General features: G+C 36.7%; 1 protein-coding gene and 1 pseudogene across 1 annotated transcript in view; both read right to left on the reverse strand.

Annotated features, from left to right (window-relative positions):
* Positions 1-17224, reverse strand: part of LOC138703093 (protein YIPF5-like) — a 432888-nt gene that overhangs the window by 38144 nt on the left and 377520 nt on the right. The window lies entirely within an intron of this gene.
* LOC138702645 (general transcription factor IIE subunit 2 pseudogene) lies at positions 2857-3443 on the reverse strand (annotated as a pseudogene).

The following is a 17224-nucleotide window of genomic DNA, read 5'->3' on the forward strand; positions in this document are numbered from 1 at the left end:
ACTGGTGGATAGGACGAGGCGGCCGTAGACCATGGGCAGCAAGATCCCCAGACCTTAACCCATTAGACCTTTTTTGTATGGGGATTTGTTAAATCCAAGATCTACACAAGAAAAGCGTCAAACGTTGATGAACTGAAACAAAGAATTCGTGATGCAGTGTCACTAATCACACCACAGTTTCTGCGAAATGCATTCCGTGAAACCGTGTCCAGATGGGAATTGTGCAGGGACATCAATGGACGACATGTCGAAAGGAACCAATGGGTGTGTATGAGTGAGTTTGTAGTGTGCAATCGGCTTATGAGTACAAATATCTTGAACCATATCGTTTTCATGAAAATAGTTACTTATTTTATGGACACTCTGTACTTCGAGGGATAGTAATGCAGTAAACCAAAGTGAACAATTTCAGTTAAGAAAGATTTAGCTTAATATTTATTCTTATTTATAATATTGTTTCGTTAACTATCTGTACGTTACTTTTCTGTATTACTATATATTCTAATTTACGAGTAGTCTATTTTTTTCAAATTGTAAAGTGAACTATATTATTACAAACATCTGTGCACGTATCATTAGCTAATCTAATTGAATTATAATAATTTATTTTATCACACAAATTACCTTGTACCTCAGATTGATTTAAGTGAAGTAGAATAAATAATTCTAATTCTAGTTCTAAGAGCCGAAAACGATTAGTTATTTCTCAGGGACCTAAATTCTTTGGTGTTGTAACGACTTGACACAGAGGTAATTAATTGTTTATAATTTGTGCGATTTGAGTTTCTACAATGCACGAGACCCTTATCATTCTGGTAGTTTATGTGTGAACATACAGCTTCATTCACAGACTTTCTCACCAGGGAACAGAAAATGTTCCTGTCTACATTTCGAGTACGCCGCCACGACGATGTAATGGCACCGGATACAAAATTGTGAGATCCACTTTACATGGATGCAATTGATGACATGAAGTATATCATATTATAGTATTTAAATCGAATGAAAGCAGTATAACATTAAATAAGATGAACTGACATGCAATACGACACACAGAATAGAGGCAAAAATAACATAATGAAACACAACATGAATACATTTCAAAATAACCAAATGAAAGTATAAATTTATAACACAATAACTAACAAAAAGAATAGGTGAAAATAGGAAGGAAATACACTATCTATCAAAAAGAAATTATTTATTGTTTTTGCACCTTTAGAACCTCATGGTACCACCTCTTGTTGCTATAACAGCAGCCACCCTGTCAGGCATGCTCTCCACTAGTTTGTGTAGAATATCCACTGGAATGCGTCGCCATTCCTCTTACAACATGGCACTCAGTTGGACAATGGACGTTGGCTGCATCTCCCGAGACCTCAATCGCCGGTCCACTTCTCCCCAAAGGTGCTCGATGGGATTGAGATCAGGACTCTGTGCAGGCCAGCCCAACCGGTGAACATTATTGTCTGCATACCACTGCATAGTAGCCGCCGAAACATGGGGCCAACATCCATTATCCAACTGAGTGCCATGTTGCAAGAGGACTGGAGAGCATGCCTGACAGGGTGGCTGATGTTATAGCAACAAGAGGTGGTACCACGAGGTTCTAAAGGGGCAAAAATAGTGCCCAATCGCTTTTTGGTAGATAATGTACAATGCAATGCATTGTGATAGTATATCACACAAAGCAAGAAAAAAAATCAGTGAGTGCGATGGATTTCATGTCATTGTAACATGCTAACAGAATCAGAAATGCGTATTTATTAACAAGTAATATAAAATCGTGCTGAATATAAATGAATTGCTATCAAGCCTTGAAAAACCTGTTTATAATTGTACTCTATACATACTTGCGAAGTTGGAAATCTTTTACAATTCCCCTTCTCAACGTCTTGTTAACTACGCACTTCATACTTTTACTGTCTTGCTTTATATTCGCAGTTATATTTCTCCCTAAAGGGTCATCCTATTTCATAGCCTCCTCTAAAACATCTTTAATATTTAAGCTATAATCACCATAACCACGGCGCGTGATACTATAGAAACACTTATAAACAAACCTGAAAAGATTTTAAAAGCAACGACAAGGATCGTTTGGTTGTCTATATTAGTTCGGTTATAAAACAGAAATTGTAGCTTAAAACTTTTATACATTTTAGGGACTTTCCAAACTGTGATGAGATTTAAACCCATAGGAAACTAAGTACTAACTTTCAAAAAATATTATTATTACGACCATAATAATTTTGAAGTTTTTTATGTCGAGACGGTCCTCCCAGGATTTTCAGTCAATATTCTATCTATTGTTTCATCCATCCAACCGAATCAAGCATTTCTCTCTATCCCTCATCACAGGGTGTCATTATATTCATCCTCCTATATAGTATCATTATTTCATCTTTGGAATTCTCTACCCAATGACATCAGGGATTGTCGGAAGCTACCGAAATTCAAAATTAAGTTAGAAACGCACTTTATGTGAACGAAATCATTTGTTAATAAATTACTAGATGTGTCGATTACATCCTTTGTCTAATCATTTATTATTGTATTCCTTGTTTGTATTATTAATTACCCTTTCTCGTTTAGTTATTTAGATTAATAATATTAATATAGATCTTTAGCTTTGTTTAATAGTATACAAATTTAAAATTTTTAATGTTTTTGCATTATCATTTTTGTTTTGTCTTACTGAAATTGTATACGTTCTAGTTTTGATTGAATGAACGTTATTAATTTTTTTTCCGCTTAAATATATATTCAACTTTTTGATACTTAAATATATATGATATAACATACACCCTTTCGTTATCATTTCAGTCGCACACAATGCACACGCATTGTCAACCGGTCTTCCTGTTCAGTCAACAGCATCAGTCTCCTCTACCAACGTCACAATAAATAATCAATCCCACTCTCACTTCTCCGATCTTCACTTGTCATCGTACGTTTCCAGGGTGTCAGCCAAGTGCTCGTTGTCTCGCGGCTTCTTGAGCTGCTTCTTGCGCTGGTTCGGTTTCTTACGCTTGTGGAGTGTCGCCTTCTTGGTTCTATGATCTTCCATGGAGCGGATTCCCTGTTTCTCCAGATATTCCTCTATCTTCAGGTTATCCGTGCTCTCAACTGCCACAGAACGCCAGAGTTTCTGGAACTCATAGTCCACAGGCAGAGCTGCTATCTTGTTTTTGTAGAACACAATCTTCTTCTTGTCAATCGGACGCGAGATGTATAATGATCTCATTCTGCAAAGCCTTGAGGGTTTTATCACAATGTGGCAGAGATTCCTGAACGTCTTCCAACAGAATTCCTTCAAGACTCAAGTCATGCTGCTTCAACAAACGTAGTTGTTCCGGTATTAGGCCAATATTTTGAATTTCAAAAATAAAATATTTCCTCCAAAGCCAGTGTTTGAGGGAATATTCCCATAACACTGACAGCATTCCCACGCTGGTTTTCTTCGCTGTATGTATACATATTTCTGGTGGCGTGGAAGAGAAGGCCTGATGGCCTTAACACCACCAGAATAAATAAATGTATTATTATTATTATTATTATTATTATCATCATCATCATCTCAGATCAGGTCGGGTGATCTGGATGGCCAAGGCACTGGAACACCGCGTCCAATAAAAACAAAAACAATGTAATACTGTCTTGTCACTATGTTGTTTGTAAACAAACACTGGTACAAAATCGAAACAAAAACAACGCAATAATATGATCAGATGCTTATGAAAATAAAATTCACTGTTACTATTTTTTCCAATAAATAAGCATTTTCCATCAAATTTTCATATAAGGAATTGTTCTTATTTTTGATCCAGGAGAACGCTCACGCGTTTTCCAAACATATTTATGACTAGACGGTGGATGCGGGATGATTTAAGGAAATGTGAAGTTTTTTCGTATCGGAGTATATGGCACGTGCCGCGTCGTTCGTCTTTTGTGTACCTGGCGAGTACAGCAGCGACCATAACGAAGGAACCCTGGTCCGTAACATTGCAACGCAATGTGTGCAGTTGTGTTATCCTGCTTAAGTATTTAGTACGCGTTGAATAGTGTAGTGCTGATCCATTCATAACGTCGAAGTCAAAACGTTAAATTCGCTTAGAGATACGAAATGCAATTAAGAAGTATGAGAGTGACATTTTATGTATTAACGAAGACAATATCGTGTAAAATTGCAATAAAAACCAGAACAACTCAGGCTACAGAGAAACATTGCAACAGTACATCGCACAGGAAATGCGTTGAAATGAAATCTGAGGAACCACCATCATCATCATCATTTAGTTGTGCGGGTCTAAACGACACGTGCAACATGATGCTCAGTGCAAATATTCCTCTAAAGAAATTGAGTGATACCCATTTTAGAGTTTTTCTTCAGAAATTCTCTCGATACAAAATCTGTTTAAGCGATAGGCGAAGACGATTCAGCTTCGACAACTTACGAGAATATGTCGTCGTTTACTGCAACGCTGGTAATTGCATCAATGATGACGAGGGCTGAATTTGCAAGGTATGTACTACAGTACGTTATTTTATCTTTTCCTTCTGACTGTACGGAGGTACAGTAGCATGTTGACGTCGTCTGTTTATGTTTAAAACCTGTTGAGCCAATGGTCTGAATGAAAAAATTGTAACATATAGTAAATGTGCACTTACATTCAACGATAAGTCATCCCGCATCCACTGTCTACTTATGATTCTTCCTGTATATGTAATAATGTCAATGTTATTCTCAAAATATGGGAGGAAAAAGATTCTAAATCCATCAGAATGGAAGAAAAATAAAGAAAACTCTCAAATATGCCTAAATTATGGTCATCCGCCAAGACTCGGGGTGTAAACATGACAATAGACGATTCCAAGGTACAACATTACATGTACAAGATATAAGACGATTCCATTCACTGTTTTATTCTGTCAAGAGTAAAGTGGAACAAAAAAGTTCATCACAAATTATATTTTAGCGTATAAAGCAGCAAGACATAGAGGCCAAGGTAAAAAAATAAATCGCCTTTTTACCATAAAATATTATGTGCAATCAAGTGATGAGAATAATATAAAAATACATGTAGCATTCTGCGAATTCACTCAAAACGGATACAGAGACTTGCTGTATTTAACTTCAGAAAAGAATACAAAAGAGAAGAAACAAGGGGAGGTAAATGGAATAGAATAGAATGTTTTATTTTCGCTGGCAGAGTTAAGGCCATAAGGCTTTCTCTTCCACTCAACCAGCCTTAATAAATACAATAGTTACATACATATTTAAATTATGAGTATTTACAATACACTTAAAAGATTCTCCAGCAATATTCCACAGTTAAGTTTTAACAACTAGTACATGTTTATTTAAATTAAGATAAAACACATAAGAAAAAATAATAAATTATGAGCTAATGTAATTCAATTCTGTCTATATGCAATATGTAAATAACTATAATTAAGTTGAGGTAGCTAGTTGGTTAAAATGATGAGAAATAATATAATAGAAGTTTACTAGAACTGTGTTATAGGGAGCAAAATATAAATCTAAAATATATTGATATAATGAGAATATTAATGTAATGAGATTTTGCCATATGAGGTTTTGCATTCCATTTAGAGAAGTTAGTGGTAATAACAAATGAAATAATAAGACTGCACGCATTGTATTCTTCACCTGACATAATTAGGAACATTAAATCCAGACGTTTGAGATGGGCAGGGCATGTACCACGTATGGGCGAATCCAAAAATGCATATAGAGTGTTAGTTGGGAGGCCGGTGGGAAAAAGACCTTTGGGGAGGCCGAGACATAGATGGGAAGATAATATTAAAATGGATTTGAGGGAGGTGGGATGTGATGATAGAGACTGGATTAATCTTGCTCAGGATAGGGACCAATGGCGGGCTTATGTGACGGCGGCAATGAACCTCCGGGTTCCTTAAAAGCCAGTAAGTAAGTAAGTGGTAATAATAAGAATGGACAGATGTTGATTTCATTATAAGTAACAAATATTAATCAAGTTAAGCAAGAACTTATGTAATTTTGACCTAAATGAATTTATTGTCCAATAATCCCTCGTTATGTGTGCACATGTGTGGACATTGTTCTACTGTCATACATCTATGACGCAGTGCATGAGGGTAGGCCACTAGAGGGAACCCAAGAGGTGGAACTTAAACTGACAAGTAAACCTTCAGGTGGGGTAAGAAAACAAAGACTTACCTTTATTACCATTCGATTAAGCATTAAAAGCAATGCAAAATACGTAAATTTTACAACTCGAACGCAATGAACACCAGAGATCGCGACCAATTAAAATCAAGTTCACATGGGCTACTTAGATTGCAAACAACTATACCACGCAGCAATGCTAGACGCGAGAGCGAAGACAGTACTGCTATAGTCGCGCTGTCAGCTAGTTTGTACCTTGCAGTTTATTGTGTAATGTTATGTGCAGTGAGCTGAAGAAGATGAACCCAGTGAATATAATGATTAAAATTCTGGATAAACTAAATGAAGGGGGTTATAAGGAGACAGTGAAATGTCGCGGAAGGAACTTGATATTGTTGTATAAGAGTTATGAATCGGAAGCAGTTGAAGAAAGTCATACTCTGGACAATGGTGAAAATGAACCATGAAATGATGACAATGTCATGCCTCATGTACGAGAATGGGAGACTGAAAAAACAAATACTACGTCAGAAGAGGAATTAAGTACTTCACAAAGTTCCGGTTCTCAATACGCTCCGTCCCCTCCCAAAACTTCCAGAATAATTGACTTTCAAGAAAAATGTAAAGTAGCAGAGTATTGGATTCTGTCAGGTGTACCGACAAACAAAAAGAAAAAGTTTAACCTTAGGTCATGGAGCAGTATGAAGCATAAATTCACTTGGTTAACACACGAAAGTCAACTGTCAAAAGATTGAAACTCATAAATCGTATTTGGTGGTATGATTTTGGACAGTTTGGACATGTACAATGTTTAAGTGTTCAAGTGTTTAATACAGACGAATGTGGGTTCCATAAGGAAATGCCTTTCGGCAGAACATTAGAGAGTCAAGGAACCAGTAAAGTGTATGGTGTCGTGCAATCCAAGGGGGCAACTAACTACACATTCCTACACTATAACGCCGGTGGTTTCTAAAGCTGGAAAACTGAGGCCAAAGTTACTACTTATTCTCCAAGAACCGAAAGATATAAGTCAAAGAGTTGCGGAACGCATTTTCCAAAGTGACAACATTGTAGTAAAATGGACTTCGTCGGGAATAATGACCAAAAAATATGGACACAATTCTTACGAGAAATATTCCTTCCTAATCCTGCAACTTGCATTCTTCTGCTGTTGGACTCGTATGGTGTCCACTGCGACGAAAATACAATTAAGCAACTGTTAGAAGAAGGGGACTATGGTCTTGAAAAACTAGTAGTTAAAATCATACCGCCAAATACGACTTATGAGTTGCAATCTTTGGACAGGTACTTTTTTCGAATGTGTAAGCATATGATTTGACACAGTTCTCATAATGTAGATTTTGATGATTCATCTGATACATTACAACAACGCAACAATAGATTGAAACTACAGTCACTTGCTTAACAGAAGTTTCCTTCTCCACGATTCCAACAGGCGCATGGGTATGGTTGGGTGTTAGCTGGATTGGGATCCAGAAGTGGACAACGTTTTAAAAACACTACAGAGTACTGTAACCGAAATGTACAAGGAATATGTACGATTTGTGCAAAATCAGCCTGTATAAAGTGCGGGTGGTGTACTGACAATTTGTGTTTCCAACATTTTGCATTAGCTATCACTGTTGTGCGACATATGTTTCCGGATAAAAACAAATCAGATTCTGGAATACGATGCGTTAAGTAACATGATGACCACATCATCGTTTTCCTTCTTATGCATTAATCGCTAGTTGAAGGTGTGTTTTCTTGCTGCCTCGTGCTCTGTGTTGTGTATCGCACTTAATAATTGCAGTCGAGTTACGAAATTTTAGGATTATTCATATTTTATTATGCTGATTCCAAAAATATAAGTTTCATTTTCATTGTTTTTTACCTCTGGTGAAGGTTTACTTGTGAGAGGATTCGATCCGACTTCGGGATGGGAATCCGGTGTGGCTTAGTGGAGAGAGCATCAGCACGTGGAACTGAAAACCCTGGTTCAAATCCCGGTGCCGGAGAGAATTTTTCTCTGTTCCACTCACCCATCATCATACGATGACGCAGAATTTCTGCACTGAAATATCATATGTACTTCGGTACATCGTAATAATGTATGATCATACTTACATGAAAGAATCAAGTAAAGAGCATGACAGATCATTACGGTATTAAAACCATTTTTCTACACATCTTTTACTACTCAAATGATACATATACAAAATATTATAGAAATGGTTTACTTGTAGCCACAGTACTTTCAAATCTTTACAGAATTAATAGGAAATATTCAAAGAAAATTTGATTAATAGGTTTAATTTCAAGATAACTTAAATCCATGTCATGTGATCCCAGTTCCACCAATCCCATGAGTAATAATTTGAAGAACTTGTATGCCAAAAATTAAGTTTCTATTTAAAATTTTATGAGAGATATTTTAAATTGTTCCTTTGTGAACATTGTGATTTCGTGGAGAAACGCCACTTTGGAATACATCCTTCAATTTACGTCCGGAGAGCGCGGTGGTCAAGTAATAGTAACATCCATGCTAACGCACAGTTGCAGGAATACTTGGGCTCAAAAATCTCACATGATTACAAAGAGAAGAACAAAAAACGGAATAAATAAAGAAAACTCACAAACATTGACTATCTTCAGACGTTATAAGCTGTATTGAGAAATAAGTTAGCATAATATTAATTTAAATTTTAACACGTCCCATACAAAACCTTTTCTATTAATTTACAGCTGTGTAATTTAACAGCAATGAAAAATCTTAAATTGAAATCTCCCTCTGACTTCGTTTTATTTCCCAGTACCTAAGATACATCCCCTCAAATTCCGTACGGGTGAATAAAGAAAAGAACAAAAGCTGGGAGTCGTAAAACACAAGGGGACAAAGGTGTTTACACAACTTTCAAGACATGAGAACACAATTGTAACCGCTTATAGCAATCTGCAGGTAGGGGGAGTCCATAAAACTCTTCTGGATATGTGTACTTCGCTTCGAGCTGTAATCGTTATACAAGAACCGTGATTGTTATGTTCACTATGGTACCGACTGAATGGGGAGAATTCGTGTTGCCTCCATACAGAAGCTTTGTGCAGTGCTCCCTCGCTATACAGCAGCTCCGGAACGAGGCATGAATAAGTTAACAAATCCAGAGAAGAGAAATCTTTAGTACTAAGATGTCAGCGATAAGGTGACCTGCTTGTTAGACATATACAAAGAAGAAGCCAGTCCTCACACACTGCCTAATCTCTTACATATTTTCGAAATTCATAATGAAAATTATTTAGTTGATGTTTATTTTTCACTGTAGTCTTCGATATTCAAATGTTTGTAATTTCAGGTATTTGTTACGACTTTCGAGAGTTAAACTACAAGAGAAAACGTGTGATTTGTACAGGGACATCATTTTATTTCTACTAACATTTCTAATATTAACGTGGCTATACCTTTGGATCAACGATTAAGAACCGGAAACACCGTTTGCTACCCTCTTCCAGGAATGGAGTTCGATGATACTTGCGTAATATACAAACAAATCACTTTACTAGCATATAGGAAGGAAGAAACGTAGTTCATCCATTTACGTAAACTAAGAAATATCGCGATTTTGAGTTTGATAATTTTCATTAGGTTTTGTTTAATCAAAATAGAGTACACTATTAACAATGAGTGTTTTTACTCACGAACTGAGCTTTCTATGCGGACCTATTTATTATGCAGTGGATATTATACTGTCTACTTCACATTAGCATACACTATAGAGAATGAAGTTAAATTGAAAAATAATCATAATATGGATATTTAAACAGACTTTTGAAAATGGTGGCCGTTCATTTCGATACAGGCTTCAGTTCTAATGTGAATATTATCGCATTATAGACTATTGTACGTAATTCCAATTATCAGATTCCTACTTCGTAACTCATGTTGAAATAATTCTGTACCTACTCTATAAAAGAGACCTTACGTACTGTAAATTCAATCTTCACTTCTGCCCGATCCGAAAAGATAAAATTACTCAGACATGCTATCTACTGTCCGTCCAAGTGGTTACGTCGCAGCGTCGTAGAAAGGGAGGAAATCAGGTGACAGCTAATTACTTAACGAGGCCATTTTAAGATATTTTAAACAATTGTATGAGTATAATATTACGTAGACGTCCAATTCCTAACAGAAATTAATGTTCTCAGAAAAAAGCTAAGACAGCCCAGCCACTAGCATTTACAGAGAGGCGAATAGAAGCAGGTGGGGGAAACCGGGATGCTACGTAGACAAATGGAAAATGATTCAATATTAAAATCCCTTTCGTCACTGGAAAACGCGAACATATTTTTGGAACGTACTGTTTACTATCACCGTAAGGCTACTATGAGTGTACATGCGGTCTTGGATCTGTGTGGAGGACGGTTGAACTTCATTAGTAGAAGGGGTGGGAGTGAAGTACATTAAAAAACTCGGGTACAATAAAAATTGAAGTAAAACTAAAATGATGTCCCTGTATGTGCGTATTAACCAAGTATTAAAATCTTTTCAAAGTACAGAAACGTACAGATGTCGCTAACCTATCAGATTGAAACATTTTCTATCAACATCATAGAAATCATAGATTTGGCTCTTCAATGCGCTTTTTTTCTCCATGTTCAAAGCTGCTTCTTACAACATTTTTTCATTGCTGTGCTATCAGATTGAAACATTTTCTATCTACTGCAGGTGCATGTAGACAGGGTTTGGAGTTGAATGGGTTACATCAGCGTCTTGTCTATGCGGATGACGTGAATATGCTAGGAGAAAATCCACAAACGATTAGGGAAAACGCGGAAATTCTAGTTGAAGCAAGTAAAGCGATAGGGTTGGAAGTAAATCCCGAAAAGTCTAAGTATATGATTATGTCTCGTGACCAGAATATTGTACGAAATGGAACTATAAAAATTGGAGATTTATCTTTCGAGGAGGTGGAAAAATTCAAATATCTTGGAGGAACAGTAACAAATATAAATGACACTCGGGAGGAAATTAAACGCAGAATAAATATGGGAAATGCGTGTTATTATTCGGTTGAGAAGCTTTTTTCATCTAGTCTTGTCAAAAAATCTGAAAGTTAGAATTTATAAAACAGTTATATTACCGGTTGTTCTGTATAGTTGTGAAACTTGGACTCTCACTTTGAGAGAGGAACAGAGATTAAGGGTGTTTGAGAATAAGATCCTTAGGAAAATATTTGGGGCTAAGAGGGATGAAGTTACAGGAGAATGGAGAAAGTTACACAATGCAGAGCTGCACGTATTGTATTCTTCACCTGACATAATTAGGAACATGAAATCCAGACGTTTGAGATGGGCAGGACATGTAGCACGTATGGGCGAATCCAGGAATGCATATAGAGTGTTAGTTGGGAGGTCGGCGGGAAAAAGACCTTTGGGGAGGCCGAGACGTAGGTGGGAAGTTAATAATAAAATGGATTTGAGGGAGGTGGGATATGATGGTAGAGACTGGATTAATCTTGCTCAGGATAGGGACCAATGGCGGGCTTATGTGAGGGCGGCAATGAACCTCGAGGGCGGCAATGAACCTCCGGGTTCCTTAAAAGCCAGTAAGAAAGTAAGTACTGCAGGTGCATGTAGATCTTTGTGTACCAGTAGTCTAGAACCCATCACCACTGCCATCTAACGCCACTTGAACAAACCCGAGGAAAACCTGCCACGGCGGATATCGATACGATGCCGAACAAACGTAAGTAGATGCCCAGTTTTTTTTCGAATGGAGGAATAAATGAAAGGGGAATTGTATAATACGTTATTTATGAGGGGAAAATAGAAGAACCCCACAAAAAAAACCTTCGCAATTGCATAACTTCGGCTTTGTTTACCACAAATATAACTTCGTCGCTGAGGTATGAACTCGGTTCAGCGGACGTCGTAAGACGGCCCTACACCAACTGAGTCACCAAAGCAGTTTGGCATACAAACACAGTGCAAGAAGCTCATAAATATAATTCGGTCAAGAGACGAGCCGTATCGGAAGGGGGTCGCTCTACTAACTCTCATGCACAATGAGCGAGTCACCCTCAATCAGATCACAATTTCCACTCTCCTTAATTGACACTATAATCTCCAGTATTAGATGTGATCGCATACCTTTTGTATTTAATGTTGTGTTTTCGTGCCATTTATATTATTATTATTATTATTATTATTATTATTATTATTATTATTATTATTATTATTATTATTATTGAATGCTGCCATAATCAGGAAGGACTGTATAAAGGATCTGGCTATATATATATATATATATATATATATATATATATATATATATCTTGATTGTAAATTGTACTTTCATGACCATGTTGATCATTTGTTTAATCATTCACTAAGAATGCTTGGTCTCATTAGGTCTATTACTTATTCCTTTTCCTCTCCTGATACACTACTTACATTATATTATGCTTTAGTAAGGTCTAAGTTAGAATATGCATCTGTTGCGTGGAACTCTATTGCTTCTACTGATTCGGCTAAACTAGAAAATATCCAAAGAAAATTCATTTCTCTTTGTGCGTTCAGATTCGTACCCAACTCCTCTTCTTTAAATTATGAACTATCGAGCAAATATTTTAACTGTACAAATCTGTATTCGAGACGTCAGGATATTGATTACACTTTCTTTAGTAATGCTATTAATGGTGTCATTGATTGCGATTCTTTTATACGTAACACCTATTTTTAGAATTCCCGTGAAAGGTTTTCGTGGTCAAAGTATTTTCTTCACTAAATTATTTAAATTCCTTTCTCCAGTAGCTAGGTGTATTAAAAGTGCCAATTTACAAGATCCGATTTGATTTTACTTACGCGTGATATATTCTTACTTGTTATTTAATATCTTTTATTAATTGTTAGATATTGCTATTTATTTTGTTGCATTTGGTCAATGATTAATGTTGACTACTATATTGATTGTATTTCATTTCACGCCATTTTCTGTCATTCATTCTCATCATCATTTTTTTCTGTTTTGTATTGTTTTTTTTATCTTGTGCTAAACTGTAATTGGCCTTGTGCTGTTGTTTTGCACGTTAATAATATTCTAAATAAATTATTGTTATTAAAAGAGCAGTCCTACTATATCCTCATTTCCCGTATTTCATCTTTCGTAGGTTGGCAAGTATGATGTTACATGCACTCTGCGATTGTCAATAATGCTGGAAGACGTTTACTCGTAGTTAAGTAATCGCCCATACTACTGAACGCTTGGCCGTGTTAAATAGTACATAAGTCGAAGAATTGCCAACATGACAATGAAGCGTGGAAGACTTCATGTACATTCGGCATCACTGGAGCTGTGAGACATTCTATTTGATATATTTTACGAATATGTCTTTCCACATGAATGGCAGATTTTTTATGAAGGGAAAACATTCACCGAGGTAGTTCTGCGGCCGTAAAATTCTCAGTTTTATATCCCACTTCAGTCACGCTCCAAGCGGTCGCTTTTTGATACTACATGCAGTCGGTAACAAAACTTCATCGGATCATCACATCCCCGAGAATGAGATATTGTACAAACGATATATGAATGACTGCAGGAAAATTTATATATATATATATATATATATATATATATATATATATATATATATATTCATTAGAGAAAGTATTGCAAAATTCTGCAAAAAAAATGATTTAAAGAAAATATGCAATTTTCCCCAATCTCTAATAAAAACATGCCACATATCTGTCTGTCTGTCTGTCCCCCTCTGTACAACGATGTCTCCTAAAATTCATTCATTCATAGTGTTCTGCCGAAGGGCACGTGTTTCACTGCAAACCCAGCATTCTCCAGTCTTTTCTACTTTCTGCCTTTCTCTTTGTCTCCTCATATGATCCATATATCTTAATGTCGTCATATCTTCTTCTGCCCCGAACTCTTCTCCCGTTCACCATACCTTCCAGTGAATCCTTCAGCAGGCAGTTTCTTCTCAGCCAGTGGCCCAGCCAATTCCTTTTCCTCTTTCTGACCAGTGTCAGCATCATTCTTTCTTCACCCACTCTTTCCAACACAGCTTCGTTTCTTATTCTGTCTGTCCATTTCACACGTTCCATCCTTCTCCATACCCATATTTCAAATGTTTCTAGTCGTTTCTCTTCACTTCGTCGTAATGTCCATGTTTCTGTCCCATACAATGCTACACTCCACACAAAGCACTTCACTAGTCTCTTCCTTAGTCTTCTAAAATAATGACCGGATATTATACCAGATTTATGTTAAGAAGATTCTAATCATTATTGCTTGTAGTGACTGTACACTGCTTGTTGTGTTTGTAAGATGTTGCATAATATCTCTGCCAGTGAGTGACCGTTAAATGTCAAGTGGCTTATACTGGTCGTGGGCGTCACAGTACTAAAACGGGCACTACCGTTTGCTATCTCTCTTCCATTCACTACAAACTATGATGTTACACAGAGGCAGAGATATAATAAAATAAGTGTAGCACCGCAAATATTATACGTCATATTACTCTTAGGCCTATAGGGCAAATTTGGCTAATTTCGTGAGATGGCTAATTTCGTGATATTTCTTTTTCAATTTATCACAAAATTATGCCAGTGACAATTGTAACTTTAATGGTATAATATAAATCGCAGATGACGTACTATAAAAGATTTTGTTCTTTGCGCTATTGCAGTGTTGTGAGAGGATTTTTTTTTTAAATTACTTGAAGAGATGTGAGATCTATAGGCTAGCTTTGAATTTGTGAGTGAATATACCATGCGATTTCCTTTGTTAAAAGAAGAATTTTTTGCTCTTTTTTGTGGTTCAAATTGTTTTCAATTGTAAGTATTGACATTGTATAATCCTTCGTGAAAAATATATGTCTATCAATGCAATGATATATGTAACAGAGGCTTATCTTGGGAGGTTATTTTCTTCGCGTTTATCTCATTCCACGAGGCCATTTTTCTCTCTATTTTTGCTATGTTATAACAACACACTCTAGTGGAAGAAATGTCAAATGCATGAAATGTAAAATATTTATGTGTGTATTTATAACATTTCTGATATATTGTGGAAATGGTAGATGGCAGATGATAAAATGTGGAAAGAAATACAATATAAATGATATGAAGGAGACAATTGATTGTGCCCGAAACAAATGAAAACTGTGTAGAGAAAGCTTTTTCTTGGAAAATTCGACAAAAAACCAGAAGGAACCAAAGCAGCAGTCAATGATATTGACATTTCCAGTCTCTCAAGTGAGCTAAAGAGGTAGACAACGAAACAGCATCATCTTCAGGAGCCAAACAGAGAAGATCTATGGTTAAAGAAAAGCCCAACGAATAGCCTAATTATTTGTTGTGAGCTTGTTCAAAGAATTTCGAGAACGGCGAGCATGGCGAAAGATGGATTCAGTGTGTCAGTCGAGATCAGTGGATTCATGAAAAGTCAAGATTTTTCAAAATACCGAAAGAACTTTAATTGTTTAGGTTGTAGCCCAGATCACATATAGATTGCTGATTCCTATGTTAAAATCGGTTGCTCTTTGAAGAAAACAACCGCCAGGATCGCCACCCGTCCGCCGTAAACGAACACGAAATGGCAGTACAGTCGCTAATGCAATTCAAATGGGAGTTCTGACGTGACTCCTTATGTAACAACTAGATGGCAGCATAGCAAACCTGACAAAAGTTGTTACCGTCAAAACCTATAACGCCGAGCAATCTGGGTATATATGATCTAGGGTTGTAGGTATGAATCTGACTTAGGAATTTAAAATTAGACTGAATACACCTAAATACAGAGTCCGTTAAAAAAATGTATACATTCTTTAAGGAAAGAAAACTATTTATTACGTGTCTGTTTTACATTTAAATACTGATCACACATGTAGTACTGTCTTCAGTCAAGCAGATGTTACTTTAGATGTTCAAAATGTTCGCCATTGGCGGCCAGACACATAACGCAACGACGAGCGGTCGCCGCAGCTACGTCGGTCAACGTTTCAATGGAGATCGCTGCACATGCCGCTGTAATCTCCTGGCGAAAGTCCTCCAGCGTTCGGAGCTTACGGCGATAGACTTGATCTTTCATAGTTCCCCACAAGTAAAAAATCCACAGGGGTTAGGTCTGGCGACCGTGAGGGGAACTCAATGGACCCTCTTCGTCCAAGCCAATGTCCCTGCAGATTATCATCCAGGAAAGCTCGTACGGCTAGGTGGTAGTGTGGTGGCGTTTAATTGTTAGACGGGTTGGGGATTTTGTTTCGTACTCCCGCCTCCACTGGCGCTGCACTTCAACGGTATTATCAAACCTCATAAACAAACTTCAGAATGCATTTTCGCTGCTCGAACGTCAAGCGTGCTCCAGCCATTTTGTTTCTCACTATCGTTATGAAAGTACTGACATCTGTTGAGCGAAAGACCATACTACAACATACTCGTAATTCAAAACAATTGACAGTATCAATATCCCGATACAGCCTGACAAGTGTGTGTATACATTTTTTTGCGGACTATGTATTTTGAATTTAAAGAATATCACGAAAATACCCTTGTCTATCACGAAGTCATACCAATCTTTCTAGAGTGCTAAACTTTATTGCTTCTTTGTAAATACAGTAAAACCTCTATTATTCGTGGTAATGAAGGGGTTGGGCTGAACGGTTAATCGAAAAAATCGGATAATTAGTACCATAAAATATTTTCGTAAACTTAGTGAACAATACCTATTTACATTTTCATAATTCCCTTCGCGGTGTTGCATTTAGCATGCTAGAAGCTTGATAGTGGATCAGAAGTTCACTAATTTAAGTCTGGTTATCAACGACTGGTTTTTAAGAGGCAAGGAAACTCCTTGCAAAGACTGTCTGTGGAAAGATATTACTGGAGGTCCCGTGTTGTAGATTTACATACCTTATACACTTCAATTTCGTATTTTGATGAAATTTGAGCCACAGTCTCTCTTTCCACAAATCACTCAATTATTTACACTTCTTTTCGATTCTTAGGACAATGAGATTTCTTTTGACACCAGTAGAATACATTTCATAT

The sequence above is a fragment of the Periplaneta americana genome, chromosome 7 (assembly GCF_040183065.1).
Source record: "Periplaneta americana isolate PAMFEO1 chromosome 7, P.americana_PAMFEO1_priV1, whole genome shotgun sequence".
Taxonomy (NCBI): Eukaryota; Metazoa; Arthropoda; class Insecta; order Blattodea; family Blattidae; genus Periplaneta; species Periplaneta americana.